Source organism: Cricetulus griseus, unplaced genomic scaffold (genome assembly GCF_003668045.3).
Source record: "Cricetulus griseus strain 17A/GY unplaced genomic scaffold, alternate assembly CriGri-PICRH-1.0 unplaced_scaffold_2, whole genome shotgun sequence".
Classification (NCBI taxonomy): Eukaryota; Metazoa; Chordata; class Mammalia; order Rodentia; family Cricetidae; genus Cricetulus; species Cricetulus griseus.
Genome location: NW_023276919.1, coordinates 6,045,122 through 6,061,117, shown reverse-complemented (window position 1 = coordinate 6,061,117; position 15,996 = coordinate 6,045,122). Strand labels below are relative to the sequence as shown.

The 15,996-nt window shown below is 39.7% G+C and overlaps 1 pseudogene; it reads right to left on the bottom strand.

The window, feature by feature from the left end:
- The window catches only part of LOC103162724, a 50,911-nt pseudogene extending 48,670 nt beyond the window's left edge, over positions 1–2,241 (bottom strand).
- Between the last annotated feature and the right edge of the window lie 13,755 nt (positions 2,242–15,996).

Here is a 15,996-nt window from a genome sequence, read left to right as displayed (position 1 = left end):
GCTTGGAGACAAGCAATCCTGGTGCACCACAAAGGGTTAGGTGATTGGTAGATGTAGACTATATCAGGCCCCGTCTTCCTTGACCTGGGGCCACCGCCATTATACACTGTAAAGCAAAGAGGTTCCTGATTAAACTGTGTTGAAGAAGATTCCTCCATGTGGCATCATTCTTGCTGGTCAAGGGTGGACGCTGCAAGTGGTGGCCTTTACAGGGAATCAGAACTCCTCACAGTCGGGGTGGCACTGGTAAGTTCCCAAGGTAAGTGGAACCATAAAGTCCAAGGTTCATGGAGATAGATCTCCAGTAAAGGAGCACCAAAGCCCTCAGGAAAGAGGCAGTAAAGTCTCTGGAAAGGAGCAACACTGTTCAGGACAAAAGCGAACCGAAAGTAAAAAACATCCCTTCTGCTTTAACTTGCAGAGTGAGAGTAAGTGAATGGACCCCGCTATTATAGTGGTGATTTGGCTGCTTTTTAACATCACAGTGTGGTCTTTTGTTTTCTGGTGGTGTTACCCCACTTGCACACCTTTGGAGCGCAAATAACTAAGACAAAAGCACAATGGGATCGTCACAATCACATCCAATTTTTCTGGCTCTTCAAGAGCTGCTTCATTCTAAAAATTTAAGGTTAACTAAAGCCACGTTACAGAGGTTCCTGAATGAATGTGACACCATTGCACCCTGGTTTGCTGCCTGGGGCAATCTCACTGTGGATAGTTGGGATAAATTAGAGAAAGACTTGAATTTTGCCTGGGAGCAAGGATCGTTGAAGCTGAGTGTTCGCCTGGTTTGGCATCTGGTTCGCAGCTGTCTAGAACAAAGGGGGAAATAAGAAAGCTATAGCGAATGGACAGGCTACCCTTGAAATGCTCAGAAGAAGAAAGATCAGAACAGTCAGAAAGTGAGAGAGAAAAGGAGAAACTGAAAGGGGTTAAGAAGCGAGTCTATCCTTCTCTAGGAAGGTTGAAGAAGGAGTTAAAAGAAACAAGAGAGGATTCAGAATCAGAGCAGGATATATGTGAGGATGAGGACTTCATGGAGGAAGAGGAGGGAGAGATTAGTGAGCTCATGGAAAAACATTCCTTAAAAGTATCAGAAAAACAGCGTCCTAAAATGGCGACTGTAAAGCAAGGGCACCGCCCTATCGCTCCTCCCCACTACTGCTCGAAAGTGGAAGTAGGAGGTCCTGTTTGCTCCATCTTCTGTCCAGAAGTGTTGCATATGGTTCCCACTGAGCTTTAAATTACTCGACCACTGGCTTATCCAGTTTTTACAGATGGTAACCAACAGAGATTTTATGAACCAATTGACTTTAAAATAGTCAAATCTCTGGCAGAATCGGTACGCACCTATGGGGTAGCAGCATCTTTTACAACTGCCCAGGTAGAAGCACTCAGTTGCTTCTGTATGACACCTAGTGATTGGATGAATTTGGTAAGACCCTGCTTATCACCAGGACAATATATGGATTGGAGAGCTTTCCAAATTGAGTTTGCCAATGATCAAGGTGTGATTAATCGCGAGGCTGGTAATCCAGCCTGGGATGTGGACATGCTTCTTGGTCAAGGATGTTTTGCACAGCAACAAAGAGGATATCCTCCTCAAGTGTATGATCAGATTAATCAAATAGCCATTAGGGCTTGGAGGTCTCTGCCTAACAAAGGTGAGGTCAGTAGTAATCTTACAAAGATATTACAGGGTCCTATGGAACCCTTTTCAGACTTTGTGGCAAGAATGGTAGAATCTGCAGGAAGAGTGTTTGGGGATCCAGATGCTGCTATGCCTTTGATCAAACAGCTGATTTATGAACAGTGTACAAAGGAGTGTAGGGCTGCAATAACTCCATATAAGGGTAAAGGCCTTGAAGTCTGGATGAAAGTCTGTAGGGAGTTAGGGGGTCCGCTGACTACTGCTGGCCTAGCAGCTGCGGTAATGCAATTAACTAAGAAATGTGGAAGTTCAGGAGCTTGCTTTAAATGCAGCAAGCAAGGGCATTTGAGAAAGCAATGACCCAAGGGAGGAAACACTAAAGTCAATAACTCTGCCCTCCGCCCTAAGCTACCTGGCTTATGTCCTAGAAGTAAAAAAGGAAATCATTGGGCTAAGGATTGCAGATCAGTAAGAGGTTCCCGATTAAACTGTGTTGAAGAAGATTCCTCCGTGTGGTCGTCATTCTTGCTGGTCAAGGGTGGACGCCGCAGTACTCCATTGATTAAATGTATCTCATTTTCTTTATCCATCCTTTAGTTGAGGGACATCTTAGTTGTTTATAGGTTCTTGCTATTACAAACACTGCTGCCATGAACAAAGCTGTAAAGAGGTTGATGTTGTATGAATGTACATATTTGGGTATGTGCAAAGAGTACAATTACTAGATGGTAAAGAAGACTGATACTGAATATTCAGAAAAATGTCCATACTGACTGCCAAAATGGTTGTACAAGTTTTCACTCCCAGCAGCAACAGAGAAATGTGGCCCATTCTCCACAACCTCTCCAGCATAAACTGTCTGGTGATTTTTTTCTCTAACTATTCTGGCAGTTGTAAGATGGTATCTCAGAGTTGTTATGATATACATTTTTCCAAATACTAAGGATGTTGAGTGTTTTTAAGAAATTTTATTCCTTTATTGACCAAGGTAAAGTCTCAATGGACAAAAGAATTCAATATAAATTCAGCCATATGAACCACTTAGCAGAGTAATGGGGAGGTAGCATCGAATGAATTTGTATATCAGACAACTTCCTGAACATAACAGTAGCACAGACACTCAATGGTCAATTCAGTAATGGAGTCTCTTGAAACTGAGAAGATTGTGTAAGGCAAAAGACATAGTCATCTGGAGATGAGTCAATCTGTTAGATATGGGGTTGGTGAATAACATTTCCCATTTTGTGGGCTGTCATTTTTTATTGCTGACTGTGTCCTTAGCCATACAGTAGCGTCTGGTTGTGTAGGAGGAAGAATGGAGGACAGAAAAATAAGAGATTCTGTCAGACGGTCAGTATAGGTTTAAAGAGAAATCAGGCACTAGGGAAATGTTTGGAGATCTACAAGGATGACTCCTACTAATCATCTAAGCAACAGTGGAGAGGCTACAAGAAAAGCCCTGCCCTGATATTGAGATTGATGACTAACTTATATAACAACATAGAGCCTTCATCCAGAAGCTGATGGAAGTACACAAACAACTAAAAACTGAAATGAACTGAACTGAACTGAACTGAACTGGAATCTAGTTTCAGAGAGGGAATAGTAATGAATACAGCAGTCATGACCAGACTGGTGAAACCCACAGAAACAGCTAACCTGATCAAGGAGGAGTTCATTGTCCCTAGAATGACAACAGGGTAACCAAATTAGTACTGATACAGACCCAATGACTGTGGGTTTGACTGAGGAGGCCTTGGGAATCTATTGGGCCTCTTGTAGTAGATCAGTACTTATCCCTATCATAGGAAGTGATTTTTGAGCTCATTCTATATGGCTGGATTCTCCATCAGGTTAGATTATGGGGAAGGCCCTAGGCCCTATCCCAAAGGATATGACAGACTCTGAAGTCCCCTGCTGGAACATCTCACTCTCTCTGGTGCGCAGAAATGGTATGGAATATGTAGGGAATTAATGGGGGGCAGAGGAGGAACTACAGCATATTGGTTATATATATAAGTGGTCATCGATCAGCTGAAATGGTATAATGATGCATTTACTTACATGTGTGCTTGACTGAAGCCATAGTAGTTTCCTGTGGGAAAGCAGAAATAAAAATAATTAAAGCCAAATAGAGGCTTTTGCCTTCTGCCTAAGTCCAGGAAAATATGAATGGGTATGGTTGGTTTACGATTTGAAGATGTAATAAATTGTGACAGAGCGGTCATGAGTGTTTCCTGGAAACTCTGGTGTAAATCTCTCTCTGCTTTTCATGGCCCCAAGAAACAGGGAGCAAGTAAGATGCAGTTTTGCAATGGGGATTTTAATATCCTTAGGTATGTGCTGTTGTACAACTTTTAATGTCATAAGACAATGGAGTTGAGTCTCCAAGTGAGCTTATGACAAAAGTTTTGGGCATTTCCAAGCAACTGGAACTGTTAAACAACATGAGTGTACCTAATCTGAACAAATATACTGCATGAAGTACCTGCAGTAAATCTTTAATTATTAGATTTTTCTATTTAAAATGAAGTGAAACCCTATTGTGTATTCTCTATTTAATTATGTACCCCACTGAAATATAAAGAGTTTCCCTTTAGAACGTCTCATTGATTGTGTAGCTTATATAGCTAGCAAACATGTAACATATAATAATTGAATCATTTAACCTTAGATGGAATTTCTTTGATGGAATTACACCATAAAATCCCTGTAAGAATTGTCAGTTCAATATTTAGAAAGATTGGCACCCATGATTTTCGATATTACAGAGCCTATCCTTTTCAGATAGTCTCTGATCTTTGGTAAAATAATGGGTAACACATGGACAGCTAATAATTTAAGAAAGTGTTTGAATAAATAAATTCAAGAAAAGGGCACAGAGGGAGAAATCAATCTACCTTTGAAAAAATTCGTGGGACATCACAAAATCATGTTTGCATATGTATGCATATTCAAAAAGGACATTGTGATCACTTGTACAACCACATACAGACACAAATTAAAAAAGAATTGGAGATTAACACAGATAATAACACAGAGTAGAATAGATAAAACTGCAATTCACTGTATAGATATCTATATTAAATGAGAACAGTTAATATTGTTTTCTCAAATTGTATAGATAAGTAACATTTTCAGACATTTATCAATAGAAAAGTCTCCTGTTGAGACCTCCAAGCTTGGCCACATGATTCAAGGAAATTGTCAACAACAGTTGTTTCAAATTTGTCAATACCTTGCTGGAGAACCCCATAGAAACAGGTAACATCATCAAATGGGAGCTGACAGACTCCATCTGAAAACTGGGAAACCATCATAATACCATAATGTTATCATGTTCATTCGATGGGAAAATTATTTCCCAAACTTTGACTAGGAGGTAGTGTCTTTCATGTTGAAATGTGTTTCATGTTTGCAGCAGAAACATAGATCCTCTTTTCATATACAATCTATTAGCCTGTGAACGAGGACATGTATCTGGCACAAGTTTTGAATTTGGCACAAACTCTCATTCAACCTCATATAATTTCACAGAATAAAGTCTCTGAAAAAGTTATTCAATGGCTTTCTTTGGTGGATATAAAATATCACTGTGTTTCAAGTTTCCATTGAATTTGTGGCTTATATAGCTAGCCAAACATATAACACAAAGTAATTGAATCATTTAAACTTTGATGGAATATCTCTCAAATATGTGTAAAATCCCCTCAAGACTTATCAGGTAATATTTTAGAAACTCTGGCAGCCATGAATTTCCATATTACTGAGCCTATTCTTTTCAGGTACTCTCTGATCACAGGTAGAATAAAGGGTAGCACATGTATACCTATTACTTTAAGCTGTGTTTAACCAATTCCTTGAATAAATTCAAGGAAATGACAAGGAGGGAGAAATCCATCTACAGTTCCAAAAATTCGGAAGAATCCTAAATCATGCTTACATATTATAATGTAGGTTGCCATATCTGTATTGGAGCTATCCAAGTTCAAAGAAGGAACAATGTGATCACTTGTATGAACCACATACTAACACATATTAAAAAGAATCTGAGATTAACACAGGTTATAGTCCAATGATTAAAAATGATAAAACTATCATTCCCTTGATAGATGTCTATTTTTAGTGACAACATGTAAGCCTGTTGTATCAAAATGTAGACATAGGATACTTTTCAGACATTTGACATGGAAAACATTTCCTGGTGAGACCACCAAGCTTGTCCACATCAATCAAGGACATTGTTAACAAGAAAGGTTTCATAAACTGAGGTTTATATAGGAAGATTATGTAATGTCTTCTGCCACAGAGGGTGTAGATAACAAACCAAAAATTTCAAAATTAATACAGTTGCCTTTGTAGACTCATGACTTAGGGAATGGAAAATTTTTCTTGAGTAATAAAATGTATTCCCTGAACAAATCTACTAGGAATCTCAAGAAAAGTATAAATTCTTGGTGCTTTTGCAATGGAATATAGGCGAACATGTGTGTCAATTTTGTACCTTATATTCACTGTTACCTGTGTCTGTCTGTCTGTCAAGGCACAAGTCACTGTCTAAACATTGTGGAATTCTTTGCACCCATATCATGGGTCCAAGCAGCCACATGAAGCACATCATTCTACCATTTCTGAAACTGGATTCCAGGAGTTCAGGGCATTCTTAGATTTGTGTGCATTCTTCTGCTCCAGTCATCTACTGGTTGAAATCTCTAGGACGGCATATAAGGTAGTCACCAATCACATTACAGGGAAAATGAACTTAAAGTAGCCTTTCCACTATTGCTTAGATTGTTAGTTAGGATTATCACTGTGGATCCATGGACATTTGCCTAGTGCCGTATTTCTCTGTAAACCTATAGTTTATGCCTCTAGTAAGGTATCACTTTTCTTGCTCTCTTCTATTCTTCCCCCTAATCAATATTTCTGATCGCTCATGTTCTCTGATCCCCACCTCATCACCCTGCCTCTTTCTCCTTAATACGAGGAAGCTTTACTCGTATTACTTCACAAATATTACAAGCCAATTGGGGTTGCCTCCGTTTTGAGAACTGCATCATAAAGGATACATCTAAGTGCCCACCAATCAATTTGAATGGTTTAATGATGCATTCACATACATGTTTACTGGACTGAAGCCATAGTAGTTTACTGTGGGGAATTAGAAGTAAAATTAGGTAGAGCCTGTGAGAGACTTCTGCCTTCTGTCTAAGTCGTAGTGGAAATAATGTGAAGTTATAAGTGGGTGTGGTTGGTTTAAAATTTGAACATGTAATAGATACCTACAAACACACCATAAGTGTTTCCTGGCAACTCTGAAAGAAATCTCTCTGCCCATATCATGGGCCCTAGAAACAGGGAGCAAATGAATTGTAGTTTTACACTAGGGGATTTTAATATCCTAAGGTATGTGACATGGTACAACATGAAGCCGAAATAAAGTGCTATCATTAGATATTGTACTCTCCCCAAAGCAATAACCGTTTTATATTCTTATACATTCACTGAGGTGAGTTTTCTGTGATGAAAGCATACGGTGTTTTATAGAGGGTAGATCACAGTGAAGAATGCGGAATACAGGGAAGATGTGAAGAACTTCAAAATTGTTTAACAAGAGAAAGCAGAAAACAAAGCTTCTCAGTTTCATTGGTGGCCTATCCCACATCCATTCTGCTCCCCAGGGAGTGTTAGGTCTTCCATGGTTGGTCTTTGGAGTCTGTCATATACCTAGTCATGGGATCTAGGCTCTCCCCCACCATATAGGCTGAGGGAGTATCACTCCATGTGAAAAGGGCTCCCACTTTCCATTCCTATGCTACGGATAAGTCATTGTTTGGTCTTTGATTTTAGATAGCTCTAATACTATATATGGCATCCTACATTATAATGTGCAATCATGGTTTTTGATTGTCTTGTGTGGAAGGAATTCTCCCTCCTTGCCTTTTCCTCAAATTTATTTATTCAAACATTAAAAAATTTTGGTGAGATACTTGGGAAAATCTACCCCCTCTGTGGCAGCAGACATATAATGTTTCTGAATAAACCTCAGTCTATGAAACCATTATTGTTGACAATGTCTTTGATTCATACCTCCTCTTTCCCCATGCTCCTAAATTATTCAGAGATCTCGTGCCTTTCCCCTACTCTGAGGAACCATGTATGCCTCTTTCATAGACTTACTTGTTCTTAGGTTTTCTGGAGGTGTGGATTGTAGGCTAATTATTATTTTCCCTATGTCTAATATCCATATATTATTGAGTAGATAACATGTTGGGTTTTTTGTTAGTTTGTTTTTGTTTTTGCTTTTTAATCTTACCGGGTTAAGTCATTCAGGATGCTTTCTTCTAATTTCATCTATTTGTTTCATTGTTTCTTTTTTATGAGTAGTACTAAATTGATTATTTTTAGCACGTTTTCTTTATTCCTTCTTCCATCGAGGAATATCTTGTTTTGTTTTTTCCCAAGTTCTTGCTATTACAAATACAGCTGTTATGAACACAGCTGTATATGTGTCCATATTATATGAATATACATCATTGGGGTATGCGGCAAAAAGTGGAATTTCTAGATTGTGAAGTAAAGTGATCTCCAATTGTTACAAAAATTCCATACTGACTGCAGGAATGATTGTACAAATTTTCACTTCCAGAGCAACAGCGGAGTGTTCCCTATTCTCCCCATCCTCCTAGCATAAAATTTCAGTGGTGAATTTTCTGTAGTGATTTTGGCAGATGTAACGTGCTATCTCAGAGGTGTTATGATTTACATTTCCCCAATGACTAAGTACCTTGAGCAATTTCCAAAGTGTCTTTTATCAATTTTAGATTCCTCTATTGACAAAATTAAATTTCAAAAGAAATCTGAATTCAAACAAACTTCTATTTGAATCCAAACAAAATCAAACAGCAGAGTATTTGGGAGGTGTCATTGATTGAATTTGTACAGTAAATCACTTTCTCAACATAATAATAGCACCGACTCTCAGATCGACCTTTCATTAATGGGGCATCCTGAAACTGAGTAGATTCTGTAAGGTAAAAGACATAGTCAACAAGAGAAGACAGCAGCCCATAGAATGGGAAAACATCAACAACCCCAGATCTAGCCAAGGGTTGACTTCTAAAATATATAAATAACTGAATAAACTAGTCACCCAAACATGAAATAATACACTTAAAAAGTGGTTTACAGAACTAAACAGACAAAAAACCCAATAAGGTTTTACTTCTTATGGAAGTAAAAATCTACTAGTAAAGGACTTGGAGCAGGTTGTTCACAGCATATATTTTGTGAGATTACATACCCTCAATTTGATGAACTGTTCCAGTTGCTTGGAAATGCCCAAGTCTTTTGTTATAGGTAAATTTGGAGAGTTAAGTTCATTGTATGGTTGCATTTAAAGTTGTAAAATGGCATATACCTTAGAATATTAAAAGCTGTAAGTGCAAAACTGTGTCTCAGTTGGTCCCTGTTTCTAGAGCCAGGAAACTCTTAGGATCAGTCTGCCACAATTTATTACATCTTAAAATGCTATACCAACAACACTGACTCATGACCTCACAATATAACCTCTAGAAGGTAGGCAGAAGGCAGAAGTCTCTCTCTGGCTTTAACTATTTGTATTTCTGCTGCCCACACTAACCAACTGTGGCTTCTGTCCAGTACACATGTAAGTAATGCATCATTATACTATTCCACTTGATTGATGACCACTTAGATATATCCCACTTTCTGCAGTTCCCAAAATGGAGTAAAGCCCTCAGTTTCTTGTACTTTTTATGAAGGTTTAAGGCATCCTGGTGTTTCACTAATACATTTTGGTACATTAATTGTTGTAGTTTTTAGCATTTTTCCTTCATTTTTTATTTAAACTAGAAACAACATTGTTTTATATGTCAACCCCTGTTCCCCCTCGCTCCCCTCTTCCTTTGACCCCAATGTCGCCCTACCTAACCCCCAGCATTTTGCACCCTATGGATTGTGATGTCTTCCATTCGGGTGTGCAGAATCTGTCATATCGTTTGGGATAAGACCTAGGCCCTTCCCCTGTTGTCTTTGCTAAGGGAGTATCCCCCTATGTGAAATGGGTTCTCAAAGTCCATTGTTATGCAAGTAATAAATTCTGATCTACTACAAGAGGCCACGTAGATTTGAAGGCCTCCTTACTGACCCCCATATTATTTCATGCTGGTTTCTCAGTGATCAATCTGGAGGTCAAGAGCTCCTGCTTGTTCATATCAGCTGTTTCTGTGGGTTTAGCCAGCTGGGCCTTGACCACTTTGCTCATCACTCCTCCTTCTTTGTAACTGATTTCTAGTTCCGTTCAGTGTGTTTTTGTGGGTAGATGCTTCTACTTCCATCCTCTGCTGGTTGAATGCTCTAGGATGGCATAAAAGTTAGTCATCAATCTCTATATCAGGGGAAGGCATTTACGCCAGCCTCTCCGCTGTTGCTTAGATGGTTAGATGGTGTCTTCCTTGTAGATATGCAGACATTTCCCTAGCACCTAAAATCTCTTTAAATCTATACTGGATCCCTCTCCAATGTTCTCTCTTATTTTGCTCTCCTCTATTTTTCCTGCAATATAACCAGAAGCTACTTTAAGGCAAGGACACAATGAGCAATGCAAAATGGCAGCCAACAGTTTGGGAAAAGATGTTCATCAACCCCAAATCTGGCAGAGGGTTGATGTCCAAAATTTGCAAAGAAGTAAAGCAGATAGTTTCCTAAACACCAAATAACTGGCTCCCTCTCTGATTGTATCTCTTATTTTGTTCTCCTCTAATATTTCACCCTACAAAACCAGTTGCTTCCGTAAGGCAAATAACACAGCAACACAAAATGTCAACCCATAGAATCTGAAAAGATATTCACCAACCCCAAATCTGACAGAGGGCTAATCTCCCAAATTTACCAAAAACTCAAGAAGCTTGTTCCTAAACACCAAAAAATCCAATAAAAATGTGGAGTACAGAACTAAAAAGAGAATTCTCAAAAACGAATTTAAAATGGCTGAAAGACACATTAAAAAAGTGCTCAACATCCTTGGCCTTTAAGGAAATGTACATATAAACATATTTAGATTTTAATAATGATGTCATATTTGTAAAACATAATAATAATGGAAGGAACTTTAAAGAATCTTCTCTCTCACTGTCTCTGTCTCTGTGTCTCTGTATGTCTCTGTCTCTGTCTCTGTCTCTGTAATCTGGGTGGGAGCCTGCAGCTGTACATGGTCTGGACTGTTCTTGGCTTACTTTGTAGGTGGATGTTTGTGTGGCCCTCAGGCTAGGGAGTCTTTCCCATTCTCTCATCATTGACTATAGTCATAATGTATCCCTCTCTAGAACTGTGAGCACTTTGATGATGGGGATGGAGCTTTCCTGGCTAAAGAGTCTAAAATTTATGTTCCTCACAAAAGGATTCTTGTAAGTTCCAGGGAGCTGAAATGGATACATGCTAGCAGGTCCTATTCACTCCAAGGCACAGTGTCAGTTCTGCCTCCATCGGCTGCCCAGGTATGCCAGGGGCTGTTTCAGGTTGCAGTTGTCTTTAGGGCTTAGTGTCATCTGACACCAGTGATCTGTACGCTGGATCCGAGTTCGGAGGCAGACTCTGACACACCCAGGCCCAGGAGCATTTCTTCATCCATCTGCCGGGCCAAGATTCCAATTCACAGGAGGGCTCTGACATGCTGAGGCCCACTGTCAGTTCAATGTCTATCTGCTGTCCCACATAGGCTAGGTGCTGTTTCCTGTTTCATTTGGCCTTCTGCCACTGCCTCTGCAACCTGGGTTAATACCAGCAGCTCTGGACTTCCTCAGCAGTGTTCTCCAATAAAACTGATCCTTTTGTTTATCTGTCTGTATGTGTCTCTCTCGTTGTGTGTGTGTCTGTCTCCTCAGAGTACTGAAGAGCATGCTAAGCCATTCTAAAATGGCAAAATTAAGGTGCTTTTTATTTTCCTATAGATACCCTTCTTTTACAAATATGTGAATGCTTCCAGTCAAGCTGCTTCTATCGAAAAAAGGCAGCTGATGTGTCTCCAATTTATGTTTTTGGCAAACTCAAATTATTCCTCTAAGTTCCAGGGAGTTGAAAGGCACTGATGCAAAAATGTCCAAAAAGTCACACCAGATGAATAGTATTCAGTCCCTCAATGATCTCAAATTCCCTTCTTCCTACTCTGTTACCTTTCCCTGGGAAATCCCACCCTCATCTGACCATGAACTCTCTGTCACCAGGACTTCAGCAATATTTTTTTCTAATTTAACCTCATCTCCTACACTGCTGATGTCTGCTGAGGCTTAGGTTGCCCAAGACAGTGCCACACATTCTGGAAATCCGTGGAGCAACCAGCTAGTAAAGGATGTGGTAGGACCCTACTATTCTTAGTGCCCCTAAAGATGGTCAATGCCAAACATAAGCAGTCTTGAGAACTCGACATTGTTATTCCCTAAGTTGCAAAGTCTAAGACCTCAAATTTCAAAAATCAGTGAAGGTGAGAATGAAAGATCCTGGCATCTTGCTATCTGCCCATGACATCTGGAAGGGTGCACTCACTAAACCAGTACTGTCCTCGAACCAGAGTTCCATGGGTACTAAGACTGCAGACATTGTTATAGGACCCCCTTTAAAGGGTTAAAGGGTCCCTACCCACATCTGCTGTCTTATTCTCACACTGAAACCTTCCAATTCCTCTCTGCACTCTGGTATTTGTTCTTCCTCTGATCCTCTTCATATCTTCTCCTGTCTCCCCCACTCACCCTCTCCAACCATTTCAGAAAATTTAAAGTTCATGGACATTCTACGTTTCCTGTTCCATCTCTCAGTGTTCCTTTGATTTATGCCTTTGGGAGTTTCTTCTTCCCTCCACTGTTCAGACCACTGTTGTCGTCTCAACTATCCTGGCAATTTTTTGTTCCACAATTATCGATGAGTTAAGGCTGACTCTGTCTTTTCAGATGGTGAGTACCGAGCCTCGTTCAGCCACCTCCATTGGAATTACATCTCCTGTTTTAGGGAATCTGGCGGTTATGATTACCATCGAAAAACATCAATGTGGAGGAATGTCAAATACCCTAAGAAGTACATCAATGGAATAAGAAAATGAAAGGAATCACTTTATTGTAAGCAGTGTGAGTTTTCCATGGTTATCTTCTTTCAGGAAGGTTGAAATTCCTTTTCTTAGATTTTGTTGAGAGATCATAGGACTGCAAATGCTTGGGCATGACATGATGTCAGCAGCAGGACAGAGTTCATTAGGCAGAGACAGCATCCTCCCAGTATTTTAGTAGTCTGCCTCTGGACCTGGTATGCACTTATCTCAGCCTACACTAAGCCTTGGTCTGTCTGTGTGTCTGTCTGTCTGTTAGTCTGTAATTTCATTCTCTAACGCTGCCTCTATCAGTCTGTCTGTGTGTATCTCTGTTTCTTACTTTCTGTGTCTCTCTGTGTATGTCTCTACAGCCTGTATGTGAGTCTTTAATTCTATCTGATTTGCAATATGTCTGCCTGCTCCAGTAAACCAATGCCTTTCTCATGCTTTCTTATTCTCTCTGTTTTTCTCTCTCTCTGTGTGTGTCTGTCTCTCTTTTTGTATGGTCCTCTGTATTTGCCTCTGCACCCTCGGTAAATACCTGCAGCTGTACTTTTTCTGGACAACTAAATTTGGCTTTTATCTGTCTGTTTGTATCTCTCTCTCTCTCTGTGTGTGTGTGTGTATGTGGGGGTGTCTGTGTGGGGTGGTGGGGGGTGGGTGCCTTTGTGTGTGTGTGTGTGTGTGTGTGTGTTTCTGTCTGTCCAAGTACTGAAGAGCATGGTAAAACACTCTACAATGGCAAACCTATAGTGCTTTTTTATTATCCTAAATATATTCTTCCCATTCCCAAATGAAAATCGTTTCAGCCATGTTGCTTCTTTCATAAAGAGGCAGCTGATGTGTTTCAAATTTGTTTTTTGCAAACTCAAAATATTCCTTTATGTTCCAGTGAGCTGATTGGTGCCCATGCAAATAGGTCCAAATTTTCACTCCTGAAAAATAGTATTCAATCTCTCCATGGTCCCACATACCTTACTCCTAATCTGGGACCTCTCTCTCTCTCTCTCTCTCTCTCTCTCTCTCTCTCTCTCTCTTTCTCTCTTTCTCTCTCTGTCTCTCTCTCTCTTTCTCCACTGGGATCTACTCCCCCTGACACCAAGAATTCTGAATCTTTTTTCCAAACATTACCTCTTCTCCTACACTGCTCATATATATAGTTTTATAGTAGCCAAGAAACTTTTCTAGATGCAGGATCTGTGCACTCTTTGACCTTGGAAGACAAGTTTGATACTCCTTTTGTTATTGGTGGAAAAATGAGTAATATAAGTACATAGTAATTCTGAGAAGGAGTTGACCTATGTATATCAGACACACTCTTTTTAAAAAGTGGAATTTATACTCCCTTCTCCACATAGGGAAAATCTGAAACATTTTCAGCAGTTATTTCCAAACCATGTAAAATTCAGTTCAGTGTAGTCGTAGAATATTCTCCTCAGATTCCCAGTCTTCCATTTGATATGGCATATTCATGCCTAGATTTGATCTGCAAGAGATATGTCAACAATCTTAGGATTCTTGAAAATGTTCTTTGTCTGTTAACAGATAAATTGCAGTTACACTTGGGTTCAGCCAACTTAACAGATCTTTGCTGCAATGGTGAAACCTCAATTTCTACTGACTGAATGGAATGAGCAAGGCTCTGTTTGCTCTCTTTGTTCTCTGTTTTATGCTACTATAGTGAACAATGTCTCTCAGTAAGTAGCCACATCAAGTGCCTATGCTCATAAAAGGGAAATATGAGGGCTCCTTGAGGTAAATGGATATATTCTAATTCCTGTCCTACAAAGGGTGAAAAAATGGCAAAGTTTTGGAGACCAGTACATCTCCAATATTGTTGTTGTAAGTGTGAATACCATAATTTACCCTGTAAGGAAGAGCACAATACAACAAAATTCTTGTCATAATTGAATTATTTAAAGTATAGAAAATGTGTGTCTCTGTCAAAAATCTGTCTTCAGCAACATCTGGAGGGGTGGAATAATCAAGAACTCCTCCATCCATTGTGGATAATGCTAAAGCTTTTCCATTTGATGTGGAAGCTACTTGGACTTCTGAGAATGTAGTAGTTTCTGGAGACTCAGATGTTGCCATTAAAATATCAGTGTCTCATTCATCATAAGTGCCTGTTTTTAAGGCTCCATGATCTCTTAAGGCAGAGCTAGGAGTTTGTGGATCATATTTTTGCAACTCTTGGGCATTGTGTCCTGGTTTTGATCTATTGAGGCTTCATTGTGGAGTGGCTTCCTGTTTCAATCTGCTTCTCCTACAGCAAGAACCCCTGCACCTCACTTTGTAAGAGGGAGAGTGAGTGGTATCTTCATTTGGGTAGGGCATAGTTGTGTATGTCCAATCTGCTGAAATGGGTGATGTTACAGGTCCTTTAGTGAACTTCAAGGGTTTAAAAGATCAAGCACCACAGGAAAATGCTTTCTGAGATCCCTCTGACTTTGAGGGATTTTCAAGAGCACAGACCTCACAGATGGAATATGCTTGGGCTTCGCCAATAGAGATGGAAATAAACTGTGTCTGTTCTGAGAATAAGGGAAGCTTTTGGGACACAGATTTACCAAGTACAATGTCAAACTCCCATTCATATTTTATATTGGATGTTAGTCCTTCCACATCTATTAAGACATTGGTGGGAATTGGTGGCTCATTGAATTGCTGCCCTGAGCATTGTCATCAATCAGTTTTTGATCGACTTAGGCTTCCTTGTTCAGGGTCTACCGTTGAATTCTGGATTTCAGAGAAGAGGTGTTCTTAGGGTCCTCTTTTAAACAGGGAACATGTATCAGCTCTTTCACCTCAGAATTCAAATGTCTGAATGTTCAATCTTCAGGCATGGAAAGTGCTGTTGGTCTTTGATTGAACTGCAAGGCTGAAAAGAATAAGGCACACAGCATTATAGGGTCACAGGTCCCTCTGTAGGGGAGGCATCATACAGAACTCCTCCCTCAGAGGGCGAAGATGCTATGACCTTAGCAGACTAATGAGGAGTTAGTTTTCAATATATTTGTACAGCATACAACTTCATGATCATAACAGTGGCACACACATACAGATCGACAATTCAGTCCTGGGGCCTCCTGATACTGACAGGATTGTGTAAGGCAAAAGACAGTCAAAAGACAACACAACCATCCACAGAATGGGAAAAGAATTTCACCCAATCCACATCTATCTAAGGGATGATTTCTAAAATATACAAAGAAATGTAGAAACTAATGACCAAAACACCAAGTAA